The 15,977-nt window shown below is 32.5% G+C and overlaps 1 protein-coding gene across 2 annotated transcripts in view; it reads left to right on the top strand.

Moving 5' to 3' along the window:
* wech (tripartite motif containing 71 protein wech) overlaps nt 1-15,977 on the top strand; it is a 28,800-nt gene continuing 12,823 nt past the window's right edge. For both annotated transcript variants that reach the window (XM_088268039.1, XM_088268040.1), the window contains exon 1: nt 1-121. The gene's annotated coding sequence lies outside the window, so the exon portion shown is untranslated. The remainder of the gene's footprint in view (nt 122-15,977) is intronic.

Genomic DNA, 15,977 nt, shown 5'->3' with positions numbered 1-15,977 from the left:
AGTTTTAGAAAAATTTATGCTCGTTGGGTCGCGTTGCCAGTGAAGAAGAAGCTTGTGTTGTTCTTAGTATGTGAATTATCATTTAGTGAACTTATTTGTGCAAACCTTCATTCATTGACATGTAAGTTATATTTATTAATTCACATTTTGTTTAAATCGTAGTCCTTACGCTTCTTGTAGTCTCGTTTTATGCCTTGGTATCACGAACAATTTTGACGTACGCCGGCGGTGCTGGGTAAATTCCATTTGTTTATCTCCGACCGTTTTAGAATGCATTTGAGAACATCTGTTAATAGCACATGTTTAAATTACTTCCACGTCCAAATAATGTTCATAATGCACTATTTTCTAATTTTATTACCGGCGAATCATTAACACCGAATAAGTATGTATGTACGACAGTATGAATGCACAAAAGGTCTCGAAAAATAAATGTGCGGCTTTTGAAAAATATTATTAGAACTCGTCAGAATAATGGTATGACAAATGTATTTTAGCGATCCTGGTAATTATAATAAAAACATTAAAAATTTATATGATATTTCAGGATGGGTTTACTAACGCTTATGAATCCAATCGAAAAAGCTGATGTATCAAATAATCTTACTTCCATACCTACATTTATTTACTATAGTTTTGTCAATACAATTTATTTTAGTGACCGAGATGATAAATATCACTGTTTGCATAAAGTGATGAAACCTAAGTTTACTTGAATTAATTTTTGTATACAATGGTATCTAATTTTTTACCGTTTATCGAAAAAAAATCTAAAATATCGGAAGCTTCCAAAAAATATTGATGTATACATGGGCTTTACACACGCTTTTTAATTATCGTACCAAATAATTTCGATTAAAATTGGTGCGCTGCATCCCCTTCCTATTGATTACATTTCAAGGACTCCACTAGTTCGGGGCGATATTATGAACAGGAATCAGTGCCTCCTATATAAATATAAGCACTTATATTACAATAATATAATAAATATATCCATGATTGCATCTGAATTTATTGCAGGTATTTTGCAGGTATATTTTGTGAATTTTCTATCGGAGAAAAGCAAAACACGCGATACATTTTGTTTATATTTAACTTTTTTTGTTTATATTTTATAAATTATTTGTTATAATTTTTTTTCTTAATTTCTCGTCAGCAGTACCTATTTGCATAGAATAGTTTTCTAGATATACCTGCATGTATATATCAATAGTCTATCAATTATTGAAATGATTGTTAGAAATCGATTGTTGAAAACTCCCACGTTAACTCCCCATTAAATGGTAATGCCATTGAAATATATGTACCTATAATATTTATAGAATGTTGTTCAGTTGAGTGTGCATTTTTGATGTATCACTATAAATAGCCCTTGAGGTAATATTTTAGGAAAAAGACGCTGTATAAATTATCCAATATTATTACTATTATTATTATTTAATAGTGTATAATCACTAATAACCGTAGAATAAAATAATATCTACAGTCTGGCTATCGCAAAATGTATTTTTGCAACTATAATAAAAAATAATTATGGAATATTATATTATTTTGATTGCTTTTTTTTACAATCCACCAAAGTTTTATATATTTGGAAACATAAATATATAAATAATTAAATTATACCAATTATTTCAGTTTGTTTGTACTTGTTTGTATTATTAAATTTCTTGTACAATATACATGCATATACGTAAGCTTTGAAGCAATAACTTACTTTGTTAAGTTGTTTAAAATTCGTTGACAGATAGTGTCAGTACATTTCAATGAGAAATTTAACGTTATAGTACAATAGTATAACATATAATTATTAACAAGACATTTTGTTATTTTTGTTTGAATTGCTGTTCGAATTTGCTTTTTATGCGCGGCGTATATTCAATGATTTATCGCATTAAAAACATTGAGAACCGGTTTACCGATAACTGCTGATATGACGTTTCCAAACTTGCATTGCGGCTCGTATTTAGTTTAGAAGGCACTAGCATGAATGCGCTCGGAAATGCACGGGAACCACGGACCGTAATCTCCCAGTTCTAAATATAGCCCATAAAAAAAAAACCCGGCCTTGAATTTTTTTCGAAGGATAACGTGTTTTGAGCAATTTTAAAATTCCTTTTTCGTCATCTTGTTTACTACGGCAATACAAATGTATTATATTTAGGACGGCATTCGTCGTACACAAATTGCGCACATGTGTTCATCCTTCGTTACAACTTATTTTATGAATGAAATACACACTTAATTGGAATTATCCGGGAAACATCGTTGCTCAAAATTAAATTTATTTAACATATTGAGGGTATAAGAAGTAGATGCAACGTCGCTTTATATTTATTAATTAAAAAAATAAATAACTAACTAACCGCCACGCCGTTTCCCCGCAGGGGTTGGTGGAGAGAATAGAACGCCATCTCCTCATACATACTTTGCCGATTATTTCGACTCCTGATCCGGCCGATTTAAAATATTTGACATACCTGATTGTGCCAAGTTTTCCTCGGTCTTCTTCTGCTTCTTTTTACAACTACATTTGCCTAAAAAATTAACCGTTCTTTCCTCACTCACACCTTTCACTTGTCCAAACCATCTCTACACACCTTTTTTAATTTTAATTTTAATTTAATTCCACTAGGTGTAGATAGTGCTTATCTCAGCCTTGCCTTCTTTCCTTATTTTACCGTACAAACATCTATCATATATCGTTTCGCCGCACGTTCCTCTGAGGGATCGCATTTCGCTGCGTTCAGTCTACTTGAGGCGCCCTTGGGGTAGTGTTTTACGAAAATGGCGGTATATAAATTATCCAACTTTATTATTATTATTATTATTACTTGTACAATCGATACGATACTGTGACCTATGCACGATATATATATATATATATATATATATATATATATATATATATATATATATATATATATATATATATATATATATATATATGTATATATATATGTATATATATGTATATATATGTATATATATATATATATATATATATATATATATATATATATATATATATATATATATATATATATATATATATATATATATATATATATATATATATATATATATATATATATATATATATATATATATATATATATATATATATATATATATATATATATATATATATATATATATATATATATATATATATATATATATATATATATATATATATATATATATATATATATATATATATATATATATATATATATATATATATATATATATATATATATATATATATATATATATATATATATATATATATATATATATATATATATATATATATAGATATATATATAGATATATATTTATTTTAATAACCCAACGTCCAAGTGACTCTGAAATCTAGCTACGGATTATGCAACACCGCTTATCATGACCCTACTCAGGCATCAACTTTTTAAGTTTCATAGCCTACGCCTACGCGTAAGTGGATTTACTTTTTATGTTTAAAGTTACTATAATTTCATGTAATTCATGAGTGAAAATTATAGGCAAAAACACTCGCCCCTATGCACGATAGGCTGCGATGATGGTTTTTATAGAACATTTTGGGTTTATGGTCCTCACCTCGCACCCACGGATATTCATACCCCCGGAAAACAGTATGTGCGCTTGTGCACTATACGGAATTTTACCTTCCGGCAGTCCGGTTTTTAAAAATAAAAGCGACTACGACAGTTTAGCGTGATCGAATTTACGCGCAACGTGTTCACGCACCTATCAAGAGCACCGATCCGAAGAAAGATGGACAAAAGCACAAGCCAATCCAAGCCAATCATCCTTTTTTTACACTAACTGAAGTGCCGGACGGTAAAATTCAATTGTGGCAAAGACAGAGTGGTGTGGCGTTCTATTCTCTCTGCCTACCCCTGCGGAGAAGCGGCGACATAATGGTTAGTTAGTTAGTAGAATCTAAATGTAATGAATATATAAAACGTTCCACATGTCCAAATCATCTCAACCCACCTTTCTTAATTTTATCCACAATGCTTATCTCAGCCTTGCATTCTTTCCTTATTTCACTATTCGAACATCTATCATACATCTTTTTGCCGCACATTCGTCTGAGGGATCGCATTTCGACGAAATATATACAATAATACATATGCATTTTTTCATTCAAACCCTTACCGCACCCCAATGGTGCAAAGGGCTCTGCATCATACAAATGCAGTGTTATCTTGTTCGTTAACACATGAAGGAAAGGTGATCAGCCCTCCGCTTCAGGTACCAGTCCAGGGTAATATGCATAGTTCAATAATTTTAGGATTGGCTTGTGATTTTGTCCATCTTTCTTCGGATCGGTGCTCTTGATCGGTGCGTGAACACGTTGCGCGTAAATTTGATCACGCTAAACTGGCGTAGTCGTTTTAATTTTTCAAAACCGGATTGCCGGACGGTGAAATTCAGTGTAGTGCACAAGCGGCTTATGCCTATAATCAGTACTATAAAGTGACAGTAAAACAGCCCGGTATCGAACTGTGTTATAATAAAAATTGTACCTACTTCTGCGAGCGCATAAAAATATTTATGATATCTCGTAAATATACATTTTTCGTAAAGTATCACTTTATGGTAAAGATGAACTTTGATCACACCAAAAAGAAGGTGTTGGCTTTTCATACAAGAGTATCATAAATCTTTAAAAAAATATAATCCAACTACTTCGGCTGATGAAAAAAAGTCAATATTATTGAATTATGCACATTACCCTGGACTGGTACCTGAAGCGGAGGGAGATAACACTGCGTTTGTATGATGTACCCTTTGCACCATTGGGGTGCGGTAAGGGTTTGAATGAATGAAATGCATATGTATATATACAATAGTATATATTTCGTCGAAATGCGATCCTTCAGACGAATGTGCGGCAAAACGATGTATGATAGATGTTCGAATGGTGAAATAAGGATAGAATGCAAGGCTGAGATAGCATCGATAAAATTAAGAAAGGTGTGCTGAGATGATTCGGAGATGTGGAACAGTTTATATATAACTAACTAACTAACCATTATGTCGCTTCCCCGCAAGGGTAGGCAGAGAGAATAGAACGCCACTCCGCTCTGTCTTTGCCACAACATTATTCGCCTTTTCCACGTTCATGCATCTCCTCATACATACCCGCCGATTATTTCGACACCTAACCTGACCGCTTTCAATTTCATTTCATTTCAATTTCATTTTTGAAAAATCAATACATATGTTTTAAATCTCATTTCGGCTGAAATAAATACTTTCCCTAGCATAAAAAGGAAACATTTGTCAATATACATTATACAGTTGGACGAGGTGTGATAATATCCCTTTTTACGAAATGTTTACAAATTGTACTATCATTTGTTATGAACTGGATTATTTCAGAGCGCCAAATCCATACAGTATATTTTCTACCCTCGTATCCTTTAAAAAAAATACATGGAAATTCCTCTTTTGTGACGCCAGTACAAAGGATCTATTTTTCTGTGCATTTTGCTCTAAATCCTACCCCAAGCGTTATATCCCTGACCTGCCCGAATTGGCCTACGCCCTTTTTCTCCTCGCTCTAGCTAGTGGGAGTCGGGTGGCACCATCCTTGTCTAACAAATAGTCCAGACTCCTCGTTTTGCACGCCGTTTGCCGGCTTTCACCGTGATGGGTGTTTTTTTCCCCATTTCTTCAATACAATTTTAATATTAACTAACTACATACTGGTAAATCGTGTTTCCTTTTGATAATTTAAAACAAAAATATATACACATTACATATATTTTTAGATAATAAATTAAAACACTATGTTTTTATTGCAAAGATTAAGAAGAGTTCTTTAAGGTGGTATGGTTATGTGGAGCGAATGGATTGACTAAGAAAGTATATGCGGCGAATGTGAGCGGGAAAATAGAACGAGGACGACCGAAAAAGACTCGGCACGATCAGATCGATCAGAACCTTAAATCTGGTGGTGTCAAAAGTCTGCGTAATCGGAGAGTACATACATACTCTCACTCCTTTCAACAACGTCATATATCAAAAAACTTGATTTTTCAGGAGATCGTTTTTAAAGTTTAAAAATATAATAAAATGTATTAAAAATAAATATCAAGCCACTTATAATGACAAGGTCCTCAAAAATCGTCTTAAGGTCGTTTTACATTTTTCTTATTTACTAATGCTATTATTATGATTATTTTCATGTGTCGTTTTAAATGTTAAAATGCGCCCATCAGGTGAATTTTCACGAAAACGGTGTTATATAAATTATCCTATAAATAAAATAATAAATACATGTATTCTCAAGGATCTAAATGTTATTCATATATAAAACTCCACAGAAAAAAATAAAGAAAGGAATATTGCTTGAAGGAAGAAGACTTTTAATATATATTTTAATTCTACAGAACAATTGATATTGCTAGTCCCTTTTTTTAAGTATATATATATATATTTTTTAATTATGTTTTATTTATTGTTTCGGCATTAACTTTGTGGTAAGACATGTTACAATAATTAAAGAAAACACTTCGTTTTTTACCACTTGAGTTTTATTAGACTACATGTTTCAGAAGTTAAACTTCCATCATTCAGGTCTGTATAATAACTAAAATATAAAATATAAAATTGTTCTATAAATAAGGAGAGGGGAAAGTAAGGGGAAGGGGTTAGTCAAGGAACGGAGTTTGAAAACAAAGGAAAAATTGAAAGCAATGGCGAAGAATTTTGAAACAATATATTATTTAATAAATTGTTATTAGAATTCAGGTTTTTTTGTATTTCTAAATTTTCAAGATAATTCATAATTTGGCCTTTATATGGAACAAGGTGTAATAATTTTAATTTATGAGAGTGAAATGAGTGATTAGTATCTATTATATGATTATTATTATTAGTATCTATTATAAAATTCTTCGCCATTGCTTTCAATTTTTCCTTTGTTTTCAAACTCCGTTCCTTGACTAACCCCTTCCCCTTACTTTCCCCTCTCCTTATTTATAGAAAAATTTTATATTTTATATTTTAGTTATTATACAGACCTGAATGATGGAAGTTTAACTTCTGAAACATGTAATCTATAATAAAACTCAAGTGGTAAAAAACGAAGTGTTTTCTTTAATTATTGAATTATGTTTTTATTGAATTTTATTTTATCACTGGTATGTGATCTGATAAGAAATAAAAGTTAGCGAAAAGAAAAAATGCAATCCTGCAGAATGACGGTTGGAATGAGGTTCTCTTGTCTGTGGGTGAAATGGATCCACGAATATCTGAAACATGTGTCTCTAAAAAAAGCAATCCATATATTTGTAATGTTTATTTTATGGTGCCAGTAAAAAATCGTTTCTATACACCGATGTCCGCAATATTTTGTGACAAGTTTTTTTCTAAATTTTGTTATTTTAAAACCTTGACCCTCCCGACTTCCAGAGTTTGCGAACCGTTTTACAATCAGATGTAACTACTAGTGATTTTAAAAGATAGATAAAATTTAGAGTTTGTTGTAAAAGAATTATATTTTTATATTTTTTCTACTTGCTCTTTAATGTGCATAAAACCAATGCTATACTATAACCATAACTTCAAACTGTAGATGGCGGAATAAGGAGGAATAAATTTATTTGACGAGACTTGTGCCTTTGAGATAGTATTTTACGAGCATGGCGCTATATAAATGATCCAAAATTAGTATTATTATAATCGTTCGTTTTAGCAAGGTTAATACCGGTAAAATTTTGTTCGCCTCCGTAGTGTAATGGTCAGCACGCTCGGCTACCGTTCTGGAGGTCCCGGGTTCGATTCCCAGGTGGGGTAAAATAAATATAAGTGAGTTTTTTCATTGTACTATTTATTCGATACTACCCTGGACTGGTACCTGAAGCTGAGGGCTGATCACCTTTCCTTCATGTGTAAACGATCAAGATAACACTGCGTTTGTATTACGCAGTGCCCTATGCACCATTGGGGTGCGGATAAGGGTTTAGAAAAAAATACAGGTAAAATGAACTGCCTTTATAAAAACATGTTATTTCTTAATTATTGGTATGGACATGTGGAGCGAATGGATAAGGAGAGAATGACTAAGAAAATACATGTGGCGAATATGAGCGGGAGAACAAAAAAATGTCTGCTTAATCGGAGGGCATGTATGATTAGATGTATAGATGTGAAGGAAGCGAACAAAAGAGTATGGCGTTCCATCCTCTCTACCTACCCCTGCGGGGAAGCGGTGTGGTGGTAGTAGTAGCTTAATTATTTGATGATTACGCAAACCATGTCAGTAATTATCAATCTGTTTTCCTGCATCAGACCCAAAATCCACTAACGTTTTGTTTCTCGCATTATCCATTCTTTCCACTTAAATTACTTTTTTTTTTAATATTAATTAAAAAATATATACGGATCGCATGCAAAAGTTACGAACCCCTGCCGCATTATATTTCATTCATAAATCTCGAAACATTTGCTGTAATTTTTCAGAGAATCGTCCACGAATGGTCGAAAAGGATATATCGTCAACAGATGTTGATCTGGGTACGAAGAAATTCCTGTGAATTGCAGGATTTTCAGATCTTTTCTGGACATTTACAATATAATAAATTTTAGTTAAGGATAAATTTAGATTCGACAGTATAATTTATACAGCGTTATTTTCGTAAAATACTACATTGAGGGCGCTTTCATTAAGCTGTGTAACGCGGGTGTTTTTGTCTAGAATTTTCACTCATAAATTATATGAAATTGTAGTAACTTTAAACATAAAGAGTAAATCCACTCACGAGTAGGCATAGGCTATAAAACTTACATAGTTGAAGCATGAGTAGGATCATGATAAGCGGTGTTGCATAAGCCGTAGCTAGATTTCAGGGTCACTTGGACGTTAGGTAATTAAAAAAAAATTAACTGTGTAAAAAACAATTCTAAAAACTGTGAGATATCATAATCTATCAACAGAGATTGCGTATTTTTTTTTTACTAAAGAAGTTGCGTTACGAATCTTCTCGATCTTATTTTTCAAAATGTGTTATTTAAAAAAAAAATAATGAAAAATACAATCGATCACCAATACTGGAATTAGTACATTTGTTTCCTAGGACATCTATTTAATTTTCAGTCTCCATAGATTTTGCTCAAAATCATGTTTCTAGATTGGTATTTGCTCCCGATAAATATACATGTTTATGTATCGCATGGCAGGCACACATCGCGTTTTGAATTTGAGCCACTCGGCCAACAAGTTAGGCGTGAAGCAGTCACCTTCACGGATAGGATAATTTTATTTGCATAATAATATGTTAGTTTGAAGATATTTCATTTGCATGGCTGGATCCGTTTTGGCTTGCATCGCTTATGGAAATCGCAGATGGTTTTTAGTTCTTCCAGTCGTGTAGGGGAGAGCCCCGGATCGATACACTCCCTCGGCGGCGGCGCGCGCTCCTCCCCTCGGCCCTACCCTAACTCGGCGCGTGTCTCCTGCAGCCTGCTGCGCTCCTAGCCGCAGGTAGCCTTGAGCCTGATAAACCCGACTCGCTTCACGGCTATCTGGCGGGGTAGGCAGTGAAAAAGGGCGTAGCCACACCCTCCTCACCGAATAATGTTATCTCGACACCCGCGAATTACCGATTCTTAGTAAAGTTGCGAATGATAAACAGGAAATAAATCTTTATAAAATAAAAACCACTTTGTTTTTAACCATCTTTTTATTGGTACATTTTTTTCTCCAACCGGTTTCGCCAAGAACCTTGTATATTTATGTATATGTTTTTTTAAATTTTAAAGAGAAATATTTGTGTTTTTATTATTTACACAAATATTTCCATTTCATACTATTTCTGTGAGCCTATGCGGCTCATTATTAGAAATAGGTATCAAATTGTGGTAGAGTGGGTTCGAACCGAGAAACTCTGAGTTCGCGACACTAACCACGGGACCACAACCCGACAAGATTTTCTTCTGCTCGTGTACTTTAATTCCTAAATAATCCTCAGAACCGTGTGGTAAATAATTTAACAGAATAAGAAATTTAATCGGAAGATTCTAATTTTGTATTCTGTATCGGGTTACAGACTGAATCCCTAATAATGTTTATATTGTATATAGAGTGGACGCTGTATACATAAACTGACCATTTATTTTTGTCCTAAATCGGGACGTCTAATAATTTTTACGTAATAGTATGTATATTCAAGAAAACACGTATTTTTTCATAGTTTTTTTTAATGTATTAATAAAAAGAAAAGGAATAAAAAGAAAAGTCATAAATTAAACCCTGAAGGGGCAACAGGTTGTTGCCGAAACTAGTTGGTTAATAAAAATGTGAGTGGATCAAAACACAAAGTATTTTTATTTCTCGAAATAATATATCAATATGATCCACAAAGTAAATGGTTTCAATATTCAAAACAGAAAAGGAATGTTGATAAAGCAAATAAGAAGAAAAAATAGTATAAATATGAAAAAATTATGTTGTTTTTTTGTTTATATAAAGAGTCGGCGGTCTTTATATAAATTAGTTAGTCTTTGCACATGACTCACCAGCCACCTGCTGTAGCCATATGCACCAAAATCAAGCTAGGATTTGTTCAGCAAAGTTACATGAAACGGCTATACTACAAACTATCGTCGATTTTTTGCACTTTTTTTAAAATTGTTTCGTGTGTTGCTTTTTTTTTTTAATGTGACATTTCGACGTCCCGAAACTTAACTTGGGGACAACTGGGCAGGCTATCTAAAAACGGGATGGTCCCGTTCAAAACGGGACGTATGGTCATTGTATGTATACATTTTAAGGGGGTACTGAAAACTGAAGCCCTCCTCGTTTCCCATGCACGTTGGTTTACTGTGCGATTGAATAATACAATAATTAACACGTATTCCACACGTGAACCCCGACAATGAGACGTCATAAAAGCAAAATTCAGCCCCATTTTCTCTTATCCCCTAAAATTGTTTACGTTTAATAACAATAAAAGATTATGATCATTTATATAGCGCAATTTTTGTAAAATACTACCTCGAGGGCACTTCATAGTGATACAATTGGGGAAAATAAAATTATTAAAATAATTTAGTAAACAACTTAGTTTTTACTTTTTTTCTAGAGATCATCTCACTCTCACTGTTTGTAACTGCTGGTGGAATAGCATTCTATGCCATCTTTCCTTCAACATCAAAGGAACTCGCCAAATTTAGTGTGCTGGTTGTGACCTGATACGTTCACTCTATCCATGCCAGTTGTAGCCGATCGAAGCGTGAGACGTCTACCAACCAATTCGTCTGGAATGCATACATTTTTAGATACTCTGGAGCCGTGTTACTCACACCTTCGGGAAATCGTAACCAGTGCAGTTTGTGAAGTTAGTGGAGTGATATGGCTGAATTTAGAAATCCAAAAATTAGTCTCGCCGCTGCGTTCAATGCTAATTGCAGTCGAGTCGTTTTATTGTTTGGTAGACCCGTATTACCAAATATGTACTGTTAAAATAAACTAACTAACTAAAAAGTAACTAACAATCACGCCGCTTCTTCGCAGGGGTAGGCAAAGAGAATCGAACGCCACACCACTCTGTCTTTGCAAACATTCTTTGCCTCTTCTACATTCATGCATCTCTTCATACATACTCATAATAATCGACTCTATACACTCTACAAGTGTATTCGCTACGCATTTTTGTAATTTATTTTTCAATTTTCGATAGGGTTGCCAAAATAATTTTGGATAGCGTCAAAAGAAGAATAATTTATTTACCCTTTTTCAATGTGTGACCAATACATATACATATTTATTTAATATGACCCTGAACTGGTACCTGAAGCGGAAGGCTGATCACCTTTCCTTCGTGTATTTAATGATCCAGATAACACTGCTTCTATACGATGCAGTGCCCTATGCACCATTGGGTGCGGATAGGGGTTAGAAGGAAGAAGAGAAGAATATACGATTAACACAAAATATAATTTTAAATAATAATTATAATAATTTTGGATGATTTATATAGCGCCATTTTCGGAAAAAAACTACCTCAAGGGCGCTTTTAACCTAATATTCCCAGCCATCAAGCAGTGAGAAGTTTAAAATTAAACATATTTTTTTAAGTTAGAAGAAACAAAAATCCACTTTATGATTGATCTTTAAACCTTGTACATATAATCTAAGTAAGGTAAATAATCAGCTTTAAAAAAATAATAAAAAATGGCAGCTAGCTGGTGTCGTCATCAGGAGGGGATTGCGTTCGTAAGAATCTAACCAACACGAGCGCCATCAGATTAATCTGGCGGGCCCCCTTTCCCTCTCGCGGCGGCACGCGGCAGTAACCTACCCCACGGAGGGCCTTGCCAAGGTCAGGGCCCGCGCATGCGCGGCGGGGAGGGCGGAGGCCGGCGGGGGGCGCGCATGCGCGGCGGCCCGTGTTGATAAACACGCGCATACCGCGATACTAGATATTGTACTACCCACCGCCCACTTACCTACCCGCTACCCACTACACGATGCCCACGCTCAATTTTTTTTGTTTTATTCAGAAAATATGCGGAACTACGATATTTACGTAGTTCATATCGCTCACTCCTTTCAAGAACGCGTCATAAATCAAATAACTTGATTTTTCAGGAGAACGTTTTTAAAGTTTAAAAATATAATAAAATGTTTTAAAAATAAATATTAAGCCACTTATTGAACTTTTTACTGTATAACAGATCTTTTTAGGTAAAACCTGAATGTTTTTTCTCCATTTGAAAAATATTTAGTATATTAAAAAAAAATTAAACACTACCTTTTCTTCAAAATGCAAAAACAACACTTTCTGCCCTGTAGCTGGTAAATATTAAGTTGAAAATATGCCTCTTTTGCTGGGATATACTGTAGTACATTTTCTGGGCATTCCGAAAACATGCACAACTGAAAATTGTCGATTTTTGATTTATGACGTTTTTGAAAGGAGTGAGCGGATATATTATCGTAGTCACACAGGAGAAAGTGACCAAGTGCATTTTTTTTTTACAAAAACGTGATTATTGACTATTTGATATCTTACTAGCTTAATATTGCCCTGAAAATCCCAAAGCGATTTTAAACTTGGAAGTATAATATATTGACTTGTTAAAAATGTCTAACTGCATTGATGTTTATTTTCTTGCCAAGCAAAAGTGACTTAGATGGCCCTCCTGAACATTTTACGTTTTGTTAGTTAGTCACTTACTCCTGTACGACTACGATATACCAATATTGTCGAAGTTAATATGTATTTTTATTTAATTCAAAAAATTCTTTAATCTTTTGACTACTTTTCATAAGGTAACTATCTATCTACCTCCAATATTGTCGAAATTAATGTGTATTTTTATCAAATTAAAATTTTTCTTTAATCTTTTGACTACTTTTCATAAGGTCTGTCTATTATCTATCTCCAATATTGTCGAAGTCAATGTGTATTTTTATTTATTTAAAATTTTTCTTTAATCTTTTGGCTACTTTTCATAAGGTCTTTCTATTATCTATCTCCAATATTGTCGAAATTAATATGTATTTTTATCAAATTAAAAATTTTCTTTAATCTTTTGACTACTTTTCATAAGGTCTGTCTATTATCTATCTCCAATATTGTCGAAGTTAATGTGTATTTTTATTTAATTAAAAAAATTATTTAATCTTTTGACTACTTTTCATAAGGTAACTATCTATCTACCTCCAATATTGTCAAAATTAATGTGTATTTTTATCAAATTAAAATTTTTCTTTAATCTTTTGACTACTTTTCATAAGGTCTGTCTATTATCTATCTCCAATATTGTCGAAGTTAGTATGTATTTTTATTTAATTCATTTTTTTCTTTAATCTTTTGACTACTTTGCATAAGGTCTGTCTATTATCTATCTCCAATATTGTCGAAGTTAATGTGTATTTTTATTTAATTAAAAAAATTATTTAATCTTTTGACTACTTTTCATAAGGTAACTATCTATCTACCTCCAATATTGTCAAAATTAATGTGTATTTTTATCAAATTAAAAATTTTCTTTAATCTTTTGACTACTTTTCATAAGGTCAGTCTATTATCTATCTCCAATATTGTCGAAGTTAGTATGTATTTTTATTTAATTCAATTTTTTCTATAATCTTTTGACTACTTTTCATAAGGTCAGTCTATTATCTATCTCCAATATTGTCGAAGTTAGTATGTATTTTTATTTAATTCAATTTTTTCTATAATCTTTTGACTACTTTGCATAAGGTCTGTCTATTATCTATCTCCAATATTGTAGAAATTAATATGTATTTTTATCAAATTAAAAATTTTCTTTAATCTTTTGACTACTTTTCATAAGGTCTATCTATCTATCTCCAATATTGTCGAAGTTAATATGTATTTTTATTTAATTAAAATTTTTCTTTAATCTTTTGACTACTTTTTATAAGGACTATCTATGTATCTCCAATATTGTCGAAGTCAATGTGTATTTTTATTAAATTAAAAAATTTCTTTAATTTTTTGACTACTTTTCATAAGATCTATCTATCTATCTCCAATATTGTCGAAGTTAATATGTATTTTTATTTAATTAAAATTTTTCTTTAATCTTTTGACTACTTTTCATAAGGTCTATCTATCTATCTCCAATATTGTCGAAGTTAATATGTATTTTTATTTAATTAAATTTTTTCTTTAATCTTTTGACTACTTTTCATAAGGTCTATCTATCTACCTCCAATATTGTCGAAGTTAATATGTATTTTGATTTTATTAAAAATTTTCTTTAATCTTTTGACTACTTTTTATAAGGACTATCTATCTATCTCCAATATTGTCGAAGTCGATGTGTATTTTTATTAAATTAAAAAAAAATCTTTAATCTTTTGACTACTTTTCATAAGGTCTATCTATCTATCTCCAATATTGTCGAAGTTAAAATGTATTTTTATTTAATCAAAAATTTTTTTTAATCTTTTGGCTGATTTTCATATGGTCTATCTCCAACAGAGCCAAAGTCAATATGTTAATTTTATTTTTAATTTTTGTTCAATCTTTTGGCTGCTTTTCATAAGGTCTATCTCCAACAGTGCCAAGTTAATATTTTTATTTTTATTTAATATTTTTACTACTTTTCATGATGTCTATCTCCAACAGTGTTGAAGTTATACAAATTGATTCGAGCACATAATGTGAAGTTATAATTAAAGTACATAGTATAAGATATAGTAAATAAGAAAAATTTGAAGCTCCCTTGAGACGATATTTCTTAAAAATGGGGCTTTATTAATTATCTAAATATTATTATTATTATTATTAAGGGTACTTTAACGCTTCACATTTAAAACAAAGTAATAAACTCCAAGTTTTGACACCACACCCATTTGAGATAGTGAACACTTCAAAAGCCACTAATAAAACACTAAACCCTTGAGTAAATCTCACGCGTGTGACGTTTTTCCTAAAATTATTTTTTCCACATGTGCGAACTCGATTCTTATTTATTGCCAGCTTTTCAAAAGCCTCGGACAAAGGCATCTCGGACTGGAATGGCGGCCAGGAATTTCTCTTTTTTGTGTTCTTTATGGATTGCAAGGCGACGGTCGTAAATTACGCCGTAATAGAGAAATACCCATTGGAAGTTGCAACCCCGTAGCTTTATAACGAATTATGTTTTTTTTCCTCTTTCCCCCTCAAACTCCTTACCTGATCCTACTTCATTGCCTTGTTTTCGTCAATTTGCTAACTATCTACGGTGGTATGGACATGTGGAGCGAATGGATAACGAGAGAATGACTATGAAAATATATGTGGCGAATGTGAGCGGGAGAATAGAATGAGGACGGCCGAAACAGACTTAGCACGATCAGATATTTATTCTGATTGCAGAACCTAAAATCTGGCGGTGTCAAAAGTCTGCGTAATCGGAGGGCATGTATGAGATGTACGGATGTGAAGGAGGCGAGAGTGTATGTCAGGACAGAAGAGTGCGGCGTTCCATCCTCC

The sequence above is a fragment of the Brachycentrus maculatus genome, unplaced genomic scaffold, assembly GCF_059751285.1.
Source record: "Brachycentrus maculatus isolate JH-2025_06_01 unplaced genomic scaffold, ASM5975128v1 h1tg000311l, whole genome shotgun sequence".
Taxonomy (NCBI): domain Eukaryota; kingdom Metazoa; phylum Arthropoda; class Insecta; order Trichoptera; family Brachycentridae; genus Brachycentrus; species Brachycentrus maculatus.
Note: the sequence above shows the minus strand (reverse complement) of the source record. Positions and strands in the feature narration are given on the sequence as shown.